Source organism: Cervus canadensis, chromosome 20 (genome assembly GCF_019320065.1).
Source record: "Cervus canadensis isolate Bull #8, Minnesota chromosome 20, ASM1932006v1, whole genome shotgun sequence".
Classification (NCBI taxonomy): domain Eukaryota; kingdom Metazoa; phylum Chordata; class Mammalia; order Artiodactyla; family Cervidae; genus Cervus; species Cervus canadensis.
In genome coordinates, this window is record NC_057405.1 from 9,204,624 (window position 1) to 9,228,908 (window position 24,285).

The 24,285-nt window shown below is 36.9% G+C and overlaps 1 pseudogene; it reads left to right on the forward strand.

Annotated features, from left to right (window-relative positions):
• Window positions 1–9,600: 9,600 nt before the first annotated feature.
• On the forward strand, window positions 9,601–9,892 carry LOC122422930 (annotated as a pseudogene).
• The last annotated feature ends 14,393 nt before the right edge of the window (window positions 9,893–24,285 follow it).

Genomic DNA, 24,285 nt, shown 5'->3' on the forward strand with positions numbered 1-24,285 from the left:
CTGGTGTGCTGCAGTCCATGGGTTCTCAAAGAGTCGGACAGGACTGAGTGAGTGAAGTGAACTGAGAATCTATAAAAATACTTAATCACTTCAATATATACATAAAATTAATACAAAATTTAAGTTAACTCTACTTCAATTAAAAAAAAAGGTTAAACAATAGCATTTAAAAAAAAAGACAACCTCATGAACTTTGCATACACAAAGATTTTTTTAATTGGACCCCAAGGCAGCAATGACAAAAGTAAGTTGTGATAAACCACATTAAATCTATGAGTGTGATAAGACAATTTATAAATTAGGGAATTTTTCCCCAAAACATACATTCAACAAAAGACTATAGAAAGAACTTCTATTAATCAATAAGAAAAAGGCAGACAATCCAACAGAAAAATGGATAAAAGACATTAATAGACAATAAAATAGGATATTAAAATGGTTAATATGTATGTGAAATTGTACCCAACTTTGTTATTTCTCAGACAAATTATAATTAAATGTCAGTGGAAATCAACTTCATATCCATCAGAATGACTAAAATGAAGATGGCAAAAGTACTAAGTAATGTCAAAAATATGGAATAAACTGAAACCCAAGACAGAAATGGTGGGTGACTAAATTTGTAAAAACTCTGGAAATAGATTTTGTTGTACTGTTAATACTGCTTACTGTGAAATGAAAATATCTCCTGCCTTATCAACAAACAAGAAATGCCACAGCCATCAACAATTCTGGGCTCCAAATGTGAATGAGGACTCCCACCGCTGTGACCCAGCAGATGTTGCCATCCCCGCCTCCCCACCCCCGCCCCACGGTGATTGCTGACTTGCTGTGGTGGGAAGTGCCAGAAGCAAGGTGAATACGGAAACAGGATTGGCCCCAGATAATTGAGATGCATATGAAACGAATGAATTCAGTGAGCCCAGAGGCTTGCATTTTCCCATACATAGAATGATAAATTCCTTAACTTGATACTTGGTCTTTTATATTCAGACTGCCTGCTCCCTTTGTTACAAACTTGTATATAGCCTGATATCTCCTGCCTCCTTGGAGAAGTTTTCTCAGAGCTACTGAGATGCTGTCTCCTGGACTCAGAGTCCTAAACATTACCACCGAATAAAATGACTCTCTACTTTCAGGTTGTGACTATATTTTTCAGTCGACAATACTAAAACTAAATATATATATATTATATAATATATATAAAACTAATATATATATTTAGTTATTATATATATATATACTATATAATATATAAAATATATAAAAATATATATTTTATATAATATATAATAAATTATATATAATTTTATATATTATATATAAAATATTATATATTATGTATTCATATATATAATATATATATAACTATATATATATTTAGTTTTAGTATTGTTGACTAAAAATATATATATATATGCTATAGTTTACCAATTGTACTTTTAGAATACATCCAACAGAAATAAGTAAATATATCCCTCTATAAAAGGACTAGAATAAAATGAAGAAGAAACCATTTAGATAAGTCTGCAAATAGATGAGAAGAAGTGATTTTATAAGGAAATTAAATGCAACCAGATCCCTGTTAATGATGGTAAGAGTTAATGCCATGAAATTAATGCCATGAAACTTTGCATCAAGAAAATAAAGAATGCAGTTGACCAGTTTTTTATGTATGTGGAGGAAAAGAGCAAAATAGTGAATGCAATAAGAGAAGCTGATAGATTTGGAGGACAAAGATGAGCTCAATCTTGCAGTCAATTTTCTTATTGTTCATAACCACATGCTTTCATTTCTATCCAACTCAACATGACTTATAATGCCTCCCAGTAGGTAGAGTATAATTCTCTATATTTAGATCTGGTCATGAATTGCTTAGGCCAAGAAAGAGTGGTGAAAGTAATAGCATTTCATTTCCCAAGAAGAATTTTTAGGAAGCATTGCCTGTTTCTACAATCTCCCTTGCTTTTCCCTCTGACAAAAGAATGGCAAACTCCTAAAAACTGCTGCTCTGGCAGGCTTGATTAAGGAATAAAAAATATGTAAAGGGTGACATAAGTGACATATAAGCTAGGATATAAATGTTTGTTGATACTTATTGTGTAAGTTACTGAGGATGGGGGATTTCTTTTTTTTTTTTTTCAACCCATGATAATGTCAATACAAAAATAAACATCATTTTGGAAGTAACATCTGGAGTAATTTCAATAGGAAAAATAGACAAGTATACAATAAAACATTTCCTCAAGAAAGAACTGAGAATATAAGTTTAAAGCATCAGGGGAGTGTGTAATTTCCTCGGTTCTGTCTCATCACAACAAAAACTTGAAGAGACAGATCAGCATTACAGCCATCAGCCAGACCATGTCACAACTCTCCAGCAGATCAGTGTTACAGCTCAGTTGTATTTAGAAAATAAAGGAAAATACATCCTCAAGGCATGAGGGCATGCCAACCCAAAAGATGTGAAGAGGAGAGAGCAAGAGAGAGCGAGTGAGAGAGAGCAAGACAATGAGATAGAGAGATAGAGAGATAGAGAGATAGAGAGATAGAGAGAGAGAGAGAAGGAGAGAGAGATAGAGATAGAGAGATAGATAGATAGAGAGAGAGAGACAGAGAGAGAGAGCCCCCAGCCCTTTGGCTCCTCTTTTTATATGTCTTTTTTTTTTCCCCTCCTCCCCCTGGGCCTGACCTATGTAAATTGGGCTAGCCAGGAGTGCTGTTTGTTCTACCTGAGGTCCTCACTCTGGTCCTCGGACCTTCCTTTATTCTATTTTTGTGGGCTTTTCCCTTCCTTGTCTTTTAGCCACTGCCATTCTGGGCTCCTTTCTCCTATTCTAACTACCTAACATACCCCCCTCAAGAGAAGGCAGGCCCAATTCTTTGGAAATAGGGGTGTTGAGGTCTTTCTGGCTACTTCCTGCTGAACCGGGACAATGAGGGGCATTGGGCCTGCCCCTCTTGATAGTCTCAGGCCTCAGAGTCCTTATAGCGGTGTCCGTCTAAGGGTGAGTGATGTTTTCTGTGGCCGGCTGGAGTTTTATAAATCCTTATTGAACTGGCACTGCATATTGCAGCTTGTTGATCTGGGCAGACTAGATAGGTTAGACAATTGATAATACATGGAGCAATCATAAGCAGCATCAATATGGTATAACAAGGACTACTAGGGGCATTAGCCAACTCCAAATTTCCATCACCAGGAGGATCAAGTCCCTCCTTGTTCAGGGGTCAGAAGATCTATCTCCTGTCTGTTTTGGAGTACAACCTCTGCCAAGCTGTGTTGGCTCCTTAGTGCTGTCCTGAGAAATCTTATCCCCAGAAACTAGATTTTGGGGGTGTTCATTAGAATGGCACTCATGTGTAGTTCTGAATAGGGATCTAAGAGCTCCCAGGGGCTCACAGGTGTATTGAGTGTCCTCTTCAGTTTTCTTCCATGGCTTGACTCATGACCTAAGGAGCAGGCCCTGCCAGAGTCCCTCAATTGCACTCACTGCCACTCACCTGTTCACAGGGGGTTCGAGGAAATAAGAAACAGAGATGGTAAAGAAATTAAGATTTTGTTGGGCATATGTCCTTCCAGCCATAGGAGCGAGGACCTCCTACCTTAACCAGAGGTCTTCTGGAGTCTGAGACTGAGCCGCGTGAGCTTTCTGCTGAGTTCGTTATTTGCTGTCCTAGTTTCCAGCACACTGGGCTTCTTGTCACTTCCCCTGCACTGGGTTTTCTTCACGTTCCACTTCCACTGCAGGAGATTTCACTGACTTGGGTTCCTGCTGCTCTTGGCCTCCGCCTTGCCGGTCCGCACCAAGGCTGTTTCAGCCAGTTTAAGTCCGAGTCACACACCATAGATGTTGGTGGAGTGTGTAATTTCCTTGGTTCTGTCTTGTCACAACAAAAATCTGAAGTGATGGACCAGTGCTACAGTCCTACAGTGCTACAGTGCTCGGACAGATCAGTGTTACAGCTCCATGTTACAGCTCGGTTTTAAGTAGAAAATAAAGGAAAATACATCCTTGAGGCATGAGGGCTTGCTAACAAAACACGTGAAGAGGGGAGAGAGAGGGAGCACAAGAGAGTGGGAGAGTCAGACACAAGAGAGACAGAGAGAGAGAGAGTGAGAGAGAGAACTAGACGGAGAGAGAGAGAGCCCTCGGCCCCCCTCTTTTTATGTGTTTTCCCTCCCCCTGGCCCTGCCCTATGTAAATTGGGCTAGCCAGGAATGCTGTTTGTTCTACCTGAGGTCCTCAGTCTGACCCTTGAATCTTCCTTTGTTCCATTTTCGTGAGCTTTTCCCTTCCTTGTCTTTTAGCCACCACCATTCTGGACTCCCTTTTCCTGTTCTAACCACCTAACAGAAGGATTCAAACTTTCTATATAAACCCAATTAATGGAAACACTTGCTATTAGAGACCTGAGGATAATTTTTTAAATGGATAGATAAGGAACTTTACATACACCCAAGTAGAAAAATAGACCATGTGCAAGGAGAGCACAATCCATTGGGATTTTGAGGAAATTAGGTGGTTCCATATTATTATTCACAGGTATGTTGTTGTTATAAGTGAGGCTACAGAAAGGCATTATAATATTAATGGCACTTCACAAGCTTTTTATTTTAAGCATCAGAAACACTACATGAACTAGACAGAATGTATCCATTGATTCTCAGAATTCTGTTGATCAACCCAGTAGTAGAAAGGCCACAATGGTGCTCCTGAAAAAGCTGGAACCCAAGAACAGAACTCTACAGGGTTAGTATTTCTTTCTTTCTCCATATGAAAGAAGTTGTGTCTCATTACAAGTAAAAAATTCAACCTTAGAAAGTCTGATAAAAACTCCTAAAACCAATTGAAAGGGAGAGAGAGAAAGAGATAAAATTTACTGTTTTAAATCATTTTTAAACAAAATTTAACATTTAAAATATTTTCATAGAAGAAACTCCAATGGTAAATTAATGCAATACTATCTGACTTAAAAATTCAATAGAGACAGAGACAGGTAATAAAAATTTATTAAACACCTTGAATAAACAAGAATAATCAGGAAAGACAAAGAGAAAAAAACATAATGCATATAAAATAACTTTGGGAAATTTTAGCTTTTTTTATATTATTATAAAATAACAAAGAGAACAGTAAATTAATCTTAAAAATAGGAAAGTAAGACTTAGTATTATATAATCAGGAATAAATAAGATAGGAAAAAATATATAAAATTGGTAAGTAAATCCCAAAGCTGATTTTCTGAAAAAGATAATGTTGACAAACCTCTGGCAAAATAGAAGTAAAAATTACAATGCATCAAATTTGAAAAAAGGATACTCAGAGATGGCAGAGAAGATTTAAAAACTGAGAAAAACATGTTTAATATTATGTAAATATATTTAAATTTTTCAAAGAAATGTTTTTCTAGGAAAATATAAATTAGGAAGCAGATTCAAAATGTAGAGAACCCCTAACAGGTCAATAGTGATGGCAGAAAAAAAAAAAAAAATGTCAAATCCCACAGCTACACAAAGCTAGTCCAGGAAAAAAAAAATGTCAAATCCCACAGCTACACAAAGCTAGTCCAGAATACACAAAAGGTGGAGTTCATTTTTATGTAGGCAGTGTAACAAAAGGAACTTGAAACGGTTCATTTACAAGGCAAAGAAGCTGGCCTTGGGTGGAAATTATTAACAAATGATTTTCCACTCAGAGCTAACTGGTTTTGTCTTGGAAAACTACTGGCAAACTAGATTTGCCTAACAGCCTACACCTTGAGAGACCCCAAGTTAACAGGACGTTTGGGAAGAGATAAACTAAAGGCCTTGTTTAGAAATGTGGACTTAGGATGGGAAGGGAGAAGAAAGAATACCCTATGAGACTTAGGTGACTTCCAAAAAGATTGTAACCCCATAGAACTCAGCCAATGAGGAACTGGGGAGGGCTTTGTGCACCCGGGAATAAAAATTTGCTGTGACTGTCCCAGGTGTGCCTGCCCACCAGACACCTGGTCTTGCAAGACCGTCATTAAAGCTTTGCTTCCCACCGCACCTTGTGTTTCCAAGACCATTCTTTGAGTTTGGGCCAGTGGGCTTGATTTCCCACAGCAGTACAAGTAAAATAAAACCTAAAAACTCCCTATATATTTTCTCATAATAAATTTTAGGACTATAGATTTAAATCTACATGATAAAAATTAAGAAAATAGAAGAGAACAAATGAATAGTTGTTAAATATCAAGATGAAGACTTTGTAAATGACCTAGTCAGATGAAAATATAAAGACAGCATCTTACTGATTTTTCTCTATAGGTAAGAAAAATAATTAGCAAGATTACAAAGTAAATAACCTACCAGGAAACACTTTGCAAAGGGTTTTTAGAGAAAATACTGTTTTTTTAGTATCTATGCTGGCAGATTAATCACAAAGTATGAATACTCAATTTAAAATGAAAAATTAGATTAAGATCTAGATGGGAAATTTACAACAGAAAAATTACAAGTAACCAGTGAAAAGTTGTAGACATATTCAACCTTGCTATTACTCAAAGAAATTCAAATTAAAGCTACATTAAAGTGTCATGTTTTCAAACTGGAAAAAGAGCTAATATCTTTGTGGGAGAAAGCCCTAATAAAGAACTTTCTCACACACTCTTGTATAAAAAGAGTATAAATTTGTAAAATTTTTCTACAGGGAAGTTTCATAGTATGTGTGGAAAGCTACAAAAACCTGCAAAGTATTTATCCTAGCAATAAAATTTTATGAATTTATCCTAAGAATATGACCTAAGATGGACATAAGCTTTATTTATAGGTGTGTTTTTTTAATATTATTTAAAATAATGATGAAGTTGGAACAAATTAAAATGTTCTTTAGTAGGAGTCTGATTAAAATGAGACACATGATAGATATCTTTAGCCACTAGTAATAAAAATAAAATATTTATTCACATGAAAAGCTATGTATTTTTAAATTTTCATGTTTCCAAAACAGAAGAATACCTTTCTATAAATAAAACATTGAAAATTTATTTACAGAAAAAAATAACCACTATTAACATTTGATATATAACCTCTGACTGTTGTGTGAATGTTACATAGCATTGGAAGATATATTCACAAAGACTATTGTAAGGAAAGAATTAAAGAATTAATTTGTTTATATAAAGATACAGCCTAGATGATATATTTTGACATGTATTTATAGTTGTTTGAACAATTGCATCTAAGAAGTATTGAATCAAATCTCTGTGGCATCCTAATGGATTCAAGTCCTTGTCTTTGTCCTCCCTAACCATTTTACCACTGTCTTAGGACAAAGTACTAGAGGTGTGACAGATGATACAGAATTGTAGAGTGCAGAATGTATAAAAACAAGCAGTAGTAAGGGCTGTGTGAAAACGAAGAGTGTATGTCCCTTTGAATACATTCTAATTCAGTTTTCATTCTATACACTGGGCAGGCAAACCAAATACATTTGCAACCCCCAGCAAGGAACAGAAGTTTGTGACCATGATAAGGGAATATTTACGCTCATTCAATCAAAATTGGACAGTTCTATGCATTTCACAGATATTAATGCATTTCATGCAGCCACAAAATTAAAAGACACTTGCTCTGTGGAAGAATAGCTATGACAAACCTAGACAGTGTATTAAAAAGCAGAGACATCACTTTGCCAACAAAGGTTCATCTAATCAAAGCTATGGCTTTTCCAGTAGTCATGTATGGATGGGAGAGTTGGACCATAAAGAAGGCTGAGCACCAAAGAATTGATGCTTTCAAACTGTGGTGCTGGAGAAGACTCTTGAGAGTCCCTTGGACAGCAAGGAGATCAAAACAGTCAATCCTGAGGGAAATCAGTCCTGAATGTTCACTGGAAGGACTGATGCTGAAGCTGAAGCTCCAATACTTTGGCCACCTGATGTGAAGAGTCAACTCATTGGAAAAGACCCTGATGCTGGGAAAGATTGAGAGCAAGAGGAGAAGAGGGTGACAGAGGATGAGATGGATATGGGAATCACTGACTTAATGGACATGAGTTTGAGCAAACTCAGGGAGATAATGAAGGACAGGGAAATCTGGCTTGCTGCAGTTCATGGGGTCTCAAAAAGCTAGACATGACTTAAGTGATTGAACAACAATTCATTTAACTCTTATAGTGGGGAATCTTAGATCTCTATTTTATAGATAAGAAACCTGAGATACAGGGAGATTATTAATTTGTCTAAAGTTGCCCAGTTAATAAGAAGTGAAGCAGAAATTGGAACCCAGGTGCCCCAGTATGACTACTTTTAGCTATCACACTACCAGCAGTTAATGAGGCCTTGCTTCAAGCTCAATGCAAGATGCTGTTTAATGCAGCAGTAAATCAGGCCCTCAGCAAACATGTAATTTTTGGCACATGTCAAGCAGCATGGAATGTGTTCTTATATGGAGATATAAGAGGTTATATTTGTAGCAGGAGATGCTCATATCAACTCTGCCTCCTGGAGGTTATCATTTGTAATGACTCCTCTGACCACTTGGCCCCTCAAGCCCATGGGTGTCCTTTGGTCTCACTGGTGGCTCAGATGGTAAAGAATCTGTGTATAATTCAGGAGACCTGGGGTTTGATCCCTGGGTTGGGAAGAGCCCCTGGAGAAGGAAATGGCTATCCACTTTAGTATTCTTGCCTGGAGAATTTCATGGAGTCACAATGAGCTGGACATGACTGAGTAACTAACACTTTCACTTTTCTCCCTTTTTCAACCAGCACACAGACACTGTCAGACATGCCTGAATTGCAGTAACAAAGACAACTTGGGCTCTAGGAAAAGGCTGGGACCAGTAGGGGAATGTCTCTACTTAAGTATGTTTATACTACATTTTCCATGACTAGGTCCTAAACTCTTTAAGGTCATAGACAGTGGGGATCCAGCTTTTTTATCTTCTCTACATTTTTGCATCTAGTTTCTTAAAAAACAGAAGGGTGTTGATGAAAAAGTAGAGGCTCTGTGATCACCTGGGCCTGAGCTGGAATCTCTGCTTTAGTCAGGGCTGAGCTGAGGGATTGTGTGGAAGGTTTTTAACCTAGCTCTAGGTTTCCCCTTGTGTTACGTGGGAATAATGAAACAATCACAAGGCAGATAAATATTAGGAAGAAACCTACTTTTCTTCCACCTTGAAATATACTAATGAACTTAGAATCCCATGGATGGAGGAGCCTGGTAGGCTGCAACCCATGGGGTCACGAAGAGTCAGACAAGACTGGGCGACACCACTTTCACTTTTCACTTTCATGCATTGGAGAAGGAAATGGCAACCCACTCCAGTGTTCTTGCCTGGAGAATCCCGGGGATGGGGGAGCCTGGTGGGCTTCCGTCTATGGGGTGCACAGAGTCGGACTTGACTGAAGCGACTTAGCAGCAGCAGCATATATATACATCTCAGATTAAAAGCAAACCTAATAAAAGTTTAAGAAATAAATCTTACAAGTAGAAGGCATAGGGGAAGTCCCTTTAGCCGCAGTGTTGTTCTGTCAGGTAGAGAGAGGGATTTGTAAACCCCGGAGCAAGGTTCTACCTACCTAAGGCCACTGGTGTGCAGAGACCCCGGGGGAAGCCACCGTCACCATGTCTGACCAGGAAGCAAAATCTTCCATCGAGGACTTCCGGGATAAGGAGGATGGAGAATATATTAAAGTCATCGAACAGGATAGCAGTGAGATTCACTCAAAGTAAAAATGACGACACATCTCAAGAACCTCAATCATACCATCAAAGACAGGGAGTTCCCATGATTTCACTCAGGTTTCTCTTTGAAGGTCAGAGAATTGCTGATAATCACACTCCAAAAGAACTGGGAGCGGATGAAGATGTGATTGAAGTTTATCAGGAATAAACAGGGGGTCATTCAATGGTTTAGATACACTTTTTATTTTTTCTTTCCCCTTAATCCTTCTTTATTTTTAAAAAATAGTTCTTTTGAAATGTGGTGTTCAAAACAGAATCTGAAAACTGGCACCCTATCTCTTCAAAACATCTGGTAATTTGAATTCCAGTGTCCATTATTCATTATTGTTTCTTTTAACTGCGCTGATTTTTTGTGACCAAACCTCAGCCCCCTTCATATCACTCTCTCCTTTTTAAAACTGCATGTGTGCATAGAGAGGCTGCCTTTTCCAGGACTCTGTATTTGCAGGCATGTGATAAATAAAACCAACTAATGTTCCTTACTTATGACTTTCCAATTGGCCCTGAAGTTCTAGCATGCGATTGCTTCACTCCTGGAGATGGAAGCTTTTCAGAAAACAGAATTGTGGAAAAATGACCTTTCCTTAACTTGAAGCTACTTTTAAAATCTGAGGATCTGGGCCAAAAGAAGAGGAATATCCAGTTGGAGTCAAAATGATAGAGGTGTTGAGAATAATGACCAGCTCCAAAGATGGCTTCACTGAAGAGAAACCATTTTAAGAGGAAAGAAAAATCTTGTCAGAAGATCCCAGAAAAGATCTAATTTCATTAGCGGTTAAGGTTATTCATGCAGAAGTGTATACAATAGAACACTGCTCTTTTGACTTTATTTGTACTTTTTGGCCTGAGATATTGGTTTTAAATGGACATTGTACCAGTGTCATTAAAATAAACAAAATATTTGTTAAAGAAAATCTTACAAGTATTCTTTATATGCCATGGAATTAAAGCCCAAGATAAGTAAAAGATACATAAAAGAAAAATATTATATTAAATTCTGTCTTCTTGCTTAAAGGGGAGGACCAGATTATGTCTTATTCTATCCCCAAGAACGAGGAAGCAGCAGTTTCCAACCTGAAACCAAATTACCAGCCTGTGGTTTCTGAGATAAATTATCCCCAAAGGGCATCAGATACCCCAGACCAGGAAACCAGGAGCACTCTTGGGGTTTGTTTTTTTTTTTTTTTTTCCATTTATTTTTATTAGTTGGAGGCTAATTACTTTACAATATTGTAGTGGTTTTTGTCATACATTGACATGAATCAGCCATGGATTTACATATATTCCCCACCGCGATCCCCCCTCCCACCTCCCTCTCCACCCGATTCCTATGGGTCTTCCCAGTGCACCAGGCCCGAGCACTTGTCTCATGCATCCAGCCTGGGCTGGTGATCTGTTTCACCCTAGATAGTATACATGTTTCGATGCTGTTCTCTCGAAACATCCCACCCTCGCATTCTCCCACAGAGTCCAAAATTCTGTTCTGTACATATGTGTCTCTTTTTCTGTTTTGCATATAGGGTTATCGTTACCATCTTTCTAAATTCCATATATATGCGTTAGTATACTGTATTGGTCTTTTTTTTTTTTTTTTAATTAATTTATTTATTTTTTCAGTGGGTTTTGTCATACATTGACATGAATCAGCAATAGATTTACACGTATTCCCCATCCCGATCCCCCCTGTATTGGTCTTTATCTTTCTGGCTTACTCTTGGGTTTTAAGTGATATAAAGTCAGATCTCTGCAAATATGTGGTCATTTGTGAAAAAGAAGCATCGATAAACTCCTTTCCCAGGGGCACTTCGTCCTGGAAACATAGGGCTGTTAGGAGCCTGGGGGAAACTGAGGTACCAGCTGTTTCCAGCAGCCATATTTTAACAAGCTATTCTTACCACATTAAACTTCACATTATTTCTAAGAGCAGACATACCAGTCCTGGCCTGGCCCACATCCAATTTGGGTAATTGCGTTTTGTCATCTTTCGGGTCTCCCTGGCACTTTCAATTAGCCATAATTTATATTCTTTCCAGTTTACAATTGAAATGCCTTGTATTGCAGCTGTGGGGTTACACAGAGAAGGCAGCTAAATTAACAAACAGCCGGTACATTATTGCTGTTTCTCAGTTCTCTTTTGCCTTACATTTCTGTGGCATGCTAAAGGTCAGGGATTATTAGTTCCATTTTATAAGAGAGACCATTCAAGCTCCAAAGTAATTTACATCCATGAGGAGTTGGAGTACAAAGTGAAAAATAAATTCCCATTTGGGTATATGCCTATACCTTATAACTGAAAAAAGGAAATAACAAATCTTTTCTAAAAGAGAATGAATCACTTCAATATATTAATAAATAGAGGTATAATGTGCTTCTTTACTCTGCTTCTTTAAAAAAAAAAGTATTTATTAAGTTTCCACTATACTGAGTATTGTTCCAGGTGTTGAAGTCCAGAGGTCAACAGTGGATGGCTTTTCTCCGATCCTTAAAATACACCAAACCCTGGTTAGCTCATTTGATATTCACAAAAGCTTTATGAAGCGTACACTAATGTTACTCCTATCTTACATGTGAGGAACTGAGGCAGAGTGTTAATAACTTTCCAGAGGATAGCAGTTAGAATCAAAGCTTCAAACCTCAGCTATTTGATGCCAATACCTGTGTTCTGCATCACTGTAATAATCTCTTCCATGCACAGAATATTCCTGGACTTTACTATCAAATATCAGAAGATGGACAATAAACAAACAAATAAGCAAGAGAACTCGCTGAGTGATCAAATACAAAATAGTCTGACTAGGTAGAGTCATGAGGTATTGCTTAAGCTAGGTGATAAGGAGGCTTTTCTATTTACACGGGGAGATCTGGAACAAAAAAGGAGCCAGCTAAGCAAATATGAAGGAAACAGTGTTGGAAATAGAAAGAAGAGCCGGTGCCAGGACACTGGCGTGTTTGCAGAATCAGAATCAGCCCAGAGTGGCTGGAGCGCATAGATTAAATTTGGCCGGAGACAGACAGGCACAGGATTACATAGGACCTAAACAGTGTAACATGTGTAGCTTCTGTTTTACTTGCGCTTTTGAAGGTTTTAAGTAGATAAATGACATATTCTATTTTAAAAGATTATTCTAAAGGGAGGATCTATTTAAGGTGTGGGCAAGAGTGGAAGAGAAACAATTCAAGGTCCCAGGTAAGAGATGACTGTTAGCTGGACTAGAGATTAGAGGGAAAAAGGAATGGATTTAGAATGTTTTTGTTGACTTTGCTGATGGATATTGGAGGGGAGCAAGTAAGAAAAGAGAAGAATTAAAAAAAAAAATTATTAGTTAAACCTAAGTATTTCACCAAAGGATTTTGGTGGTTTCTTCTGAGAATTCTTTAGCTGGGATAAAAAAGATGATGAAATGATATTTAAATTTTATTTCCTTAATTTTCATTAACCATGTCAGTAGTGAAAGTCGCTCATTCAGGTCCAACTCTTTGTGACCCTATGTGCTAGAGCCTGTCAGGCTCTGTCCATGGAATACTCCAGGCAAGAATACTGGAGTGGGTTGCCATTCCCTTCTCCAGGGGATCTTCCCCACCAGGGATGGAACCCAGGTCTCCTGCATTGTAGGAAGATACTTTACCATCTGAGCCACTAGATAAAATAAAATAAATTTGTATTTATTTTAAGAAATGATTTAAGGTACATATGAGCACTATAAGCTTTGTTTGAATTATTTATCAATGAGTGTAAAATGGATTTATGATTTTACAAAATTGGATAGAAATCTGCTCATTTAAAAGATCACTACCTATTATCATCATGGAAAGTGATATTCAGAAGAGGGTCTTGTACATGCTATTTTAGTGTACAACACACAAAATTAAATACAAATAAGGCACTATTTACAGCAAAGGAATAGGATATCAAATTATCGTGTTGAACTCACATCTTCTTAATGGAAGACATTTTGTTTTTTTAAATGAAAGTGTGAGAGGATCCACGGTGGGCCTTAAATTGTGTCAATTGTGTGACTTTAAAAAAAAATGCCTAACATAATTTAAAGTGGATGTATTTTACAGAAACCTGTTTAAGGATTTTGGAAAAACTGAAAGTATTTTCCATAAGATGTCATGGGACCTGAGATAACATTAATACATCTGATTACTAAAACAAACTATGGAGAGATCGCATGTTTTCTTTTTTTAACATACAATGCATCCTCATAGGTTTGAGCTGATGTTTTGACCGACTGTCTGTCTACAGTCCCTTTTCCAGCACAATTGCAGATTTTTTTTTTTAAAAAGCCTGATCTCAAAAGGTTTTTATTAATTTTAGGAGCCGAAGAAATTGGAGGAAGGAGACATGGGTATACAATGGTAGAGCATTTGTAGTATTAGATATCTATAGATGATCCATGGTAAATTTCAATTTTTTGCCATTCTTTCCTGGGTTCCAAACTTACAAGAGGAGGATTTCCACCTGGATATCGCACAGGCTTACCCAGACTGGCTAAATTGCAAATGACTTAGTTCTTTCATTTTCTAGTCTGGTTGATAAAATTGTCATTCACTTGGTTCTCCAAGCTCCTGTGTTGAAAGCTGCTCCTAGCAGTTTCATAACCCTACACTCAATCTTTTACTAAGTCTGATTAAGTTAACCTTTCAAACACCTCTCCAGTTTCCTCCCCAGCCCCACCCTTTACTATCACTACTATATTAACTCTTCTTCCTCCATCTCTAGGCTAGATTATTGCAGTGTTCTCTAGTTCCTCCCTCTGGCTCCTCCCCATTCCTTTTGGCTTTTCAGCACTTCAACTCAGCATCTATGCTGATACCAGTTATCTCAAAAAGAAATTTAATTACTCTCTTAAAACACTACCTCTCTCCTCATGACCCTCAAATTAAACCTACGCCCCTTACCGTGGTAACATCCCTTTATGAAACGGCCTTACCTGATTTTACCACTATGGTCCATCTTTCAAATTTCCTGACAGAATCTTAACCATCTCCCAAGGGTCATCTCTAGTACCAAACCTCTTTCACATTCCTGAGATTTTTAGTATCTTTATTCAGCTTGTTTGAATAGTTTCTGCTCTCTTCTCACATGAATATATTTATCCCAAGCCTGGATTTTCATTTGTTTTCTATATGAAAATCTTCTCTTTAACAGTCTCAAAAATATAAGCAAAATTTATAAGGAAAAGGGCTTCTCAGGTGGTGCTGGCAGTACAGAACCCACCTGCCAATGCAGGAGATAGAGACGGGCTCGATCCCTGGATTGGGAAGACTCACTGGAGGAGTGGATGGCAACCCACTCCAGTGTTCTTGCCTGGAGAATCCCATGGACAGAGGAGCCTGGCGGGCTGCAGTCCATGGGGTTGCACAGAGCCAGACACGACTTAAGTGACTTAGCACACACGCAAAAGGAAAAAACCCAGGTAGGAAGCCAGCACAATCACAATTCCTCCAGGTCTCCGTTTCTCGAGTTTCTTTCTTTTTTTCTCTCTCAATTCATACCTAACATTTCTCAGATTTTTGCTGGAGTAGCTGTTAGTAGCACTATGAACTCTAGTTTCTCCATATCTTTGATAACATTTTAAATTTTTTGAAGATATTTTGTTAGGGCATTATGACTGTAATCTGATTTAGTAAGCCTGGGTTTAAACAAACATATCTGTTTTTTCTTTGCTACTAGAGTTGAGAACAAAAGTTCAAAAGCATAAAATTTAGGCATAGAAACTGGAATTCTTTCTTTGCTGTTGCTACATCACACTCACTAATGCTTGGGGCTTGACCAAAGCCTCTTTTCACTCCTTAAAAGCCTCTTTGTCCCAAATTTTGTCTAGAACATCTCATTCCTAAGACACATCTCTTCCATTCCCATTCCTTTTCCTTTTTTACCCTGAGGGTCATTTATAATCACAACTCCTTCACTGTTCTGTTTTGTTTTTCCCTTTCCAGGGACCAGTGTGAACCAGGAACCTCTGGAAAGAAATGAGTCCTAAATGGATGCTCACATTTCCCTCCGTGAGTATACCAGACACTACTGTCTCCCTCTGCCTGATGAAAGACAAAGATTATTTCTTAGTGGGTTTTTTTGGGGGGAGGGGTGGTTAAAATTTGGGTCTCAGAATATATGATAAATGCTAAAGATATTGCAATATTTAAATGATAGGGTGGACGCAGATAGATGACAGATTGTTTTTCAGTCTAGTGGCTTAAAATATACAGAGGACAAGGTTTTAAATTTTAGTGTAATTAATTGCTACAGTTGTATAATTGCTTGTCATCTCAGTTTTTATCCTAATATGAATATTTTTTTTCCTTCTCTGCAATCTCTCACTTGAGGGAGAATAGAATCCAACAAATATACTGCAAACAATACACTAAAATTGTGTGCATATAGAATCATAGCATATATAGAAAAAATCCTTTTGAAAACTATGTAATATTGTCATCATTTAATCTAGACCTTTTATTTTTCCTCATGAAGGAATCAAATCTGGGAGATTAGATGACTTTCTAAAGCCTACACAAAGACCATTCTCTTAGTTACTAAGCATACTGACCCTGAGTCCAGTCCCTTTTCTATCATATCCAAAAGCTTTAATACTTCTTAAAGTCTTAGCAAAACTTTTCCATGTTCCTGTATTTCTTTGTTCTGTAATCATCCTCTAAACCACTGGCCTTGAACTTACATAGAGTACAGAAAAGCTCATCTGAGGCGGCACAGTGGGAATGACCCGGAGCAGATCTCATCGTCTAAGTCTGACTTGGGTTTGTGACTATTAGTTCTCAGGTTTTGATGGCTACTGTCATATAAAAGCTAAGCAAGAAGGGAGATGAGACCTGAGATGCTAGTAATAACACAGTGCTGTCGATAAACCAAGTTTTGTTTCTTTTTCATTTTTGCTAAAGAATGTCACATTCCTAGAAGAAGGGTCAGGTCCTGAAGGGGCTATTAGTGGCATCCCAGCCAAGGTCCTTCCAGACATGGTGACTTTCCTCTGTGGGAGTTTGGGCTGTCTAGTACTCTTGAGTGTGCTGGCCATGGTGCTGAGGGGCCAGTGCTAAAAATAGCTGTTACAACTTCCTCTCCCTTCTGGTGAAATCATCTTACCGTGTGTTTCAGAGCTTTGCAGTTGCCTAGAGGAAGCTATGAAAGCTCTGCAACCATTTCAAAACATAACAGCTTTTTCAAAAAGGTAGCTTTCAGAAAATCCTGTTTATGACAGCTGAAGTTGAAAAATTCATATCACCAGGGGAAACAGATTTAAATTTTTGTAACTATTTTGCTTTTCCTAAGATAATACTCTTTATATGTTTTTAAAAATTAAAGCAAGTGCTTTGATTGCTGTGTCCCTAGTTATATTTTTCTCCTATGTGTTAAAAAAAAAAAAAACTCCTTATTCAGCTGCTGTACCTACTAAAGTGAATATTCATAGGGGATATACTGCTGTACTTAATTACCCCAAAATGGCCTTGGATGCTTTCCTATTTTTCTGGGGCTGGGACCCTTATTGTAAATGGAGGCATTCTCTGTGATGCACACATTATCAGAATTTTAAACTGCACTTATGCCCTCTTATCCATCTCTGATATACCTTGATAACATTTTTATTGACATTCAAGCCTCCTGACCTTTGTCTCTGCTAGTGGAATGTGATATCCCTCCAAAAAACCCCTGCAATGTGAAATTCTATGCCTACTTGAGATTTACATTTCCATCTCATATTTTGTTTGTGATTGCTTTTCACTTCACTTAGGGTAGGAAGTTGTCCTAATATGAATTCCTAACAGGTAGTTCTAAGATGAACCTTGGAACACTCCACCATGCTATTTTACTTGTCATGCCCAATCTCTTTCTCAGAGTTTCAAACTCTCTAGACCCTGAAAGCAAGCAAATGGGAGAAAGTAAGGCCACCCAAAGCACTCACAGCCATAAATGTCACTGCAAAGTAGGTACTCAAAGGCCTTCCCTAACTCTATTACTTGCCAGTTATTGAAGATCTCTGTAAACACTTCTTTTTACACTTTTCTCTGCCTACTGATGCTTTGGGTATTGCTGATACTTCTTAGGAGGTGAGTCTACTTTTATAAATCTTAACTGTAGGCACTATTGATGATGTTACTTTTCTCATTCTTGTTGTTTCTCAACTCACACTATCTCTGCTGCTGAGCATTTCCTTACTAGAGTTACAAACATTTTATTAGGCACTAGTGACCTTCTCATTCCTAAATCTTGTTTAACTTCTTTTCTTCAGAAATCACTCTCTTATCTTGGGCCTGTGACACCATACCATAATATTCTTTTCTTCCACTGCTACATATATCCTTGAAGGTTTTCTGTAGCAGGTTTTCTTCTACATTGCCAAAGTGCTTTTGCCTACTGTCAAATATTCAATTATCCCTCATGTACTAATGACCTACTCCTACCATTTTCAAAAAACTCTTATTCCAAATGTCCAACTACCTTTTCAGCATTTCTACCCAAGTATCTTGCTGGATTCTCTAATCAACATATCCAAATTTGAACCTATTGCCTTACCCGCAAAACACACACACACACACACACACACACACCCTTCTTTATTACCACCTTTATGTTTACTTTCAAAGAATAAAACCAACATCATGGTTATCCTCACCAAACTTCTGGCAGCTTTCCTTAGCCACATTTTCCCCTGATACTTCCATACAGAAACTCACTATTCCTTACCCACTCTATTCCTTGGGCATTTTCCCTTCTTTTCACTTTCAATCACAAACTCAGAGGAGCCAGCATCAGCTCTTATCTGAATTGCTGCAACGGCTCTGCCTTCATTGTTGCCCAGCACTACCTCCCCTCACCCATTCTTTACAAAGAAGTCATCATAGTTTTAAAGCATATTTTATTATAATGATTCTCAGATAAGTCCTGAGTGCTTTTTTAAATTCTTTTTTAAATCACCATTAGGATGAAAATCACACCTGCCAGCCCTGACCCTTGACTATTTCTCCAGCCCTTCTCCTGACTCTTCACTACCTCCCTTTGTTTCATGTTCCAATCATGGTGACAGCTTTAAAATTTGTTGAATAGGCCATATTCTCTCTGAACTTCTCATCTTCCTCTGTTTCCCTTCCTACTCTTCTCTTTATGTAGCTGATTTAAAAGTCATTTTCTCCAAGAAACCATTACTGTGGCTCCTTCAGTCTCTCCATGCACTCACATGCTTTGCTCGCCTCACTTCTGATGCATTCCCACTGTATCATTTATTTATGATTATTCCTTTCTATTCCTTTATTTTGCCTCCAGTATTTAGCACAGTGCTTGCTACAGATAGGCAACTATCATCCATTGGAAGAACAGAAGAATAAATGAAAGTACAAAGTGCTTTTTTCCCATTGAGTTAATGTATATTTTTCTTCTGTCTATAATATAATGCTGCCCTACATGCTGAATATATACTCATGTATGTTTAGTGTCTGCAGAAAAGTGTATAGGGAAAGAATTGAAGGTAGGGTTGGGAGAAATAGGAGATGGAGCATGGGTTCCAGTCAGATGCAGTCCTTCAAGGCTTCAAGGCAATTAAAATTGAGAAAATTTAGTAAGTATCTTTGGATTTTTTTTAATCATAAAAAGCTGGTTATTTTGAACTTATGATTTTTGCCTTTCAGTGTATTGGGAATACTTATTTGAGAGGAGTGAAGGAATTAAAAAGGCCTCTGCACATTTCTTATGAATTCTTGCTAAAAAATAAAAATCAAAGAAATCTTTCATGTTTTCTTTTAATTTAGCCTCAATAGAAAATAGCTAAATTATAAAGGACATCTTGGGGGTTCTCCAAACACAAAATTATTTCTACCTGGGTTTAGGATCAATAGAATGACATTTTATGGAGATCAAAAAATGCTCCTAACTATGATGTGCTTGTATAAAGATTAAAGAGAGTTTGCATTATTACTTGTACACAGATCTGCGAGGAAGGATCTGGAGAGTTTGGGAAATAGACAAGGGTCTAGGAATTTCTTTGACAACAAATCTATCTATAGAATGAAAAGTTTATAAGTTATCTAAATTTTTGTTTGACTTTTATTGTACACATATAATCAATACTATATATACATACATATATATATATATATATATAATATGCATATTGAAATTTGTGTGCCCTGGTTGACATGATAAAAACATGAAATATAACAAGTTATTACATGGTCTTTGGTTCTACTAGTCTGTAATGTTATTTCCCCAGCTGTCAATAAGAAGGCAGGATTTTTTTTTTTTTCTCAAGCAGGAATCATACATATAAAAAGGCATTTTAAGAAATACTCTTTTGTATATGTTTGCCTGCCTGCATCCCCCTCTCTGTTGTTGTGTATGTGTTTATGTGTGTGTAAAGTCAGTGAGATTTCAGCTCCATCTGATTTGGAGATCCTGCACAGAACTAAGCAGAGTTAGCTTAGTTTAGGGATCAGTTGGTCTCATGGTTTTCCTACACTGGGTAATGCTGTCCAGAGCTCTGCTCCTTCTCAAGTCCTATCAAATAAGCTATATTTACATGCATTTATGCATATTCAAAACTTCACATAAAGTTTTTGGAAGATGGGGAACTTATACAGGGTTCCAGCTTTTCACCATCTTGCTTCATTGCTTTCTCTTGTTTCTCTTTAGTTTTCTCAAAACCCTAGTTTTCTCTTGTGAAGGGAAGTTCCACATCTCTTTTGTTTCTTGCTTTGAGCTAATATATGGCCTCCCTTGCTTCTCAGGGTCTTCTCTCCTCCCTCCCCTATAAGAGGCTCATCAAGATAGTTTTCAAAACAAAAACTATTCTCTCAATAAAAGCATTTTTCTTAGCTTATTAAAAACAGCAAAACCAGCAGAACTTTATCACATTACAATAAAATTAAAATTGTATCTTTTTAAAGAACTAATGTTATCCATTAGTTTATACTTTCTGTCATTTTTAATAATATAATAAAGTTAAACATGTGTGCTCAGTCGTGTCTGACTCTTTGTGACCCCATGGACTGTGGCCCACCAGTCTCCTCCGTCCATGGAATTTTCCAGGCAAGGATACTGGAATGGGTTGCTATTTCCTATTCCAGGGGATCAAACCTGATTCTTTTTTGTCTCCTGCATTGGCAGGCGGATTCTTTACCATTGTGCCACCTGGGAAGTTTCAATCTGTATAAAGCTGTCTGTAAATTCCCCCTGTAAATAATAAAGTTATGCTGATTTTTAATAATAATATTTTGTGGGGAAAAACAAAGTACTAATTGTCTTTCAGTGGTAATGGAAATAATATAATTAACCAATCTAAAATTTCAAAATCTAAAATAAAGTGGTTAATTTTGCATTTAAGAGTAGGGAACTATACTTTGCTATACAGTCATTAGCATTGTTTTTTTTTAAAGAATGTAAGTTAGTTAATAAATGAACATTTGGATGGCTGATCAAATGTGTGTGTGACTGGCATGCATATTGTGTGAAAACTGCAATTTCTTAAGACTAATTATGCTGAATAATACTTCATTGACTACTTAAGTATCTATTTATACCTAAATATCTAAATAGTTTGCCTTTTATTACTTTTAAATTGAATACTACTTTACCTTCTTAGAGTAGTAATTCAGAATTATTGTCACTATACTGTCTAAATTAGATAAGCTTAAGATGAAAACAATCTACTGAATTCAAGCTTCAGAACAACTAAAGAAGAAAATCCAATACTTCCTCATATAAATACAATACAGTAGGTTATGGAAACAAATTAAGGGCAGAAAATTTAGTTCTAATATTTGAATTGAGCAAGTATTGATCACAAAATTTGAGTTTATTTCAATTCTACCTTATTTGAAAAAAGACTACTCATTTATATAGGGCATTTTCATTTTTAATGTTTTCCTCTATTTTTACTACCGTCTTTTCAATAGTAAAAGGTACAATTAAAGGAAAAAGTCTGACAAAATCAAAATGTTATGTTACAGTTTGGCAGCTTAAAATGTTAGCTATGGACCTTTGAAACTGCTGTCCTAGCTGTTAAGAGAATATTTTATATGAGAGGGATGGTAAATTATCATTTCAGTCAATAAATCTCCATGGAGGTTGTATCATTGCCCAAGTGTTGGTAAGTTCAGCTACTGCCCTTTAGGTCCTAACAAGCTATTCAGGTCTGCAAGACAATGCTATTTTTTAGGACTTCCTAGCATGAAGCAAACGATATAAAATTACTACCATTAGATTGAATAAAAGGTGAAGCTATTACTCCCAATCATAAAAATAATCTTGGAACAATTTAGAGTAAGTTAAACCCTCACATTATTGCTCCTATGTGCTTTGAGTCCCAGTATGAGACTTGTGTTGGCAGAAATCAAAGAATCTCACTCTGTGAGTCACTTAAAATAGTCAGAAAGGATGGCAGGTGCTGTAAAAAATGATCAGAAGTACATCCCTAAAACAACTGATGAGACTATTGGCATTATTCAATAAATATTTAATGACAAGCTCTTGACCCATATTACTTAATATGCTTTTTCCAATTTCACAGGCACCACTTTCTTTATGGAATTGTAAGATGTATATCAAAGAACCAAAGATTATAGGTCATCTACTCATAGACTTTTTTTCTGGATTCCAGTCATTCTGTTTTTTATGGTCCAGTGATGAAAATTAAATACTGACTTTTTTGAAATTTAAGGATGAGAGCAAAAAAATACATAAATGAGAGCAATATCAGAATCGCTTCAAATTGTAATGATTCTTACCTACATACAAAACAGTTGCATACAACTTAGATCCTATGTGTTAAAAATATATCTGTTTTATATTTTCTACTCATAAATTGAATCCATTTCTCTTTATTGGAAGACTGAAGTTACAGAGAAATATTAATGTAAAAGAAAATTCCCTTTAAAATAAATGTATTCTGTATGGAAAGGAATACACAGAATTTTTTTTTTTTTCTCCCTCATAGCTCATAGTGATTTTGGCCTTTGGCAGGTCAAGGTCTTTTTCTCAAAACTTCTTTATGCAGTTTCATGACCTTCTAATAATTTGAGTTTTATAATAAGTTGTTGATTACAAGTTAACTTTCTATAACTTAGATACAAGGAAAGTAATAGTTCTATCCCCTTTATTTTTCATTGGTTGCTCTGGTCTCTTTCATTAGAAACCGCCCACTGATTGGTTTTTAAAAAATTAAGTGTATCTCCTATCCAGTTTAAAACCTGAACTAATCATACTATTAAACCATCCTTCAGATAAACTTTCAGGTAACTTCTCCACTTATCCTAGTAGGGGGTGGGCTTTGCATTTGTGAGGACAAGGCCCCTGACCTCATGCCAGTCATGAGCTGCGCATTGGCTGGTATCTGCTGATTGGGAGGTAAATTCTATGTCTTTTGTCTTTATATGCACTTGTCATGCCTATTAACCTTTGTTCTACTCTCAGATCGAGAAACAGTCCTAGAGGGAGTCTTTGATGAGCCTGATCTACCTAAAGATTTGTTAACCAGAGATCTGCATGTAGTGAACACTCATCTTAGTCAGAGTGGTCTCCTCTGATTGCTCCTTGCACTACCTTAAGAGATTCTGGCAAGCCTTTCACTTGTTTTTACTTCTGTATTAAAGGAAACAAAGTGTTCCTCTGGAGAAATAAGACACAATTGTTTTTCCCTGCTGCATGGTGCAGTACCACCAGCTCTACTTTAATATGTGTGTTGCCAGATCATTGATCCCAGGCTCCTCAGAGTTTCAAGTGAAGAGTGTCCTAACAACTGTGCTTCCTCCTAACATAAATGCCTCTTTCAAAAAAATCAGCATGAAGAAGAAAATCAGGATAGCATTTATAGTTATGTCCATAACATCTGCTTCTAATCTGTTCCTCTTCTAAATCCCCTAGGTTCAGGAAAAAAACAAAACAAAAAAACCTGGTTTCCCTGTTTGCATTTTCTACCTGGACTTATACAGTTTAACCCACATATCTTACCTCTTGATATGCTAAGTGAAGTGAAAGTCACTCAGTCGTGTCCGACTCTTTATGACCCCATGGACTGTATAGTCCATGGAATTTTCCAGGCCAGAATACTGGAGTGGATAGCCTTTCCCTTCTCCAGGGGATCTTCCTAACCCAGGAATTGAACCCAGGTCTCCCACACTGCAGGCAGATTCTTTACCAGCTGAACCAAAAGAGAGGTAAAGAAATTTGACAGTCTGTCCTCATGACAATATCCTAGCTCTCAAGTTTATCCACTTGCTTCCAAATAATGTTTTTAGATGTCAGAAACTGAAACTTTTTCTTTGATTTCTTCTGTAAAAAAGTCCTAATCTTCTCCAGGCAGGACAGAGCTGAGCAAAGAGGATGTCAGACAAAGAAAAGTTTCAAAAGTTAAATAGAAAAGCACTTAAATAACCTCAGACCATCACACTTATTACAGATATTTTTTCCATTTATGCTTCTAAAACTAGAGCATGAATTAAAAAATGTATTAAAATTCAAAGGAGAATAGCCTCTATGGAATATGTTCCAGAGTCAGAAAATATATATAGATCCTGATAAAGTTTAAAGCATAAAAAATTAAACACAATTCTATGGTA